Raw genomic sequence first — 614 nt, 5'->3', positions numbered from 1 at the left:
AGCCTTTGTTATCTGCTTAACCCTGTTGATACTACGTTTGCCCGACCTGGTGTTACCATCCTCGTCTACCTCAGCTTTGAAAAATGATTCAATTATAATTTGATTGAGTTTATTTTGTATGCAGTTATTCCACCTGTCCTGTAGGTGTCTCTATACATATTTAGTTTCCTGTTCTGTACATATTGTGATTCTGGAAATGAATATTGTTATCTTATGCTTGGTTTGCCGAATTTTGTGTCTGCACTTGAGTCTCTGAACCTGATCCATGACAGTCACAACAAACAATCTTGCATTTTGGTTCTTTCACAGATATATTAAAGGTCTTCTGGAATATGAAAATATCTGCTCAGTCAAAAATATACGTACAACAATGGCAATATTTGGTTAAATGTCATTTGGCCATTTTTACCTCAACTAGGTATTTTTGGTAGCCATCCACAAGCTTCTGGCAAGTTTCTGGTTGTATCTTTGACCCTCCTGACAGAATTGGTGCAGTTAAACTACATTTGTTGTCTCCCAGACAGACTTGTTTCTTCATCACTGATGTTGAAGCTGATGTTTAGTCTCTGCTATGTACAAGTCTGTGCACTCTTTGCTGCACTGAACTACATATA

Source organism: Stegastes partitus, unplaced genomic scaffold (genome assembly GCF_000690725.1).
Source record: "Stegastes partitus isolate 25-593 unplaced genomic scaffold, Stegastes_partitus-1.0.2 Scaffold2912, whole genome shotgun sequence".
NCBI lineage: Eukaryota > Metazoa > Chordata > Actinopteri > Pomacentridae > Stegastes > Stegastes partitus.
Note: the sequence above shows the minus strand (reverse complement) of the source record.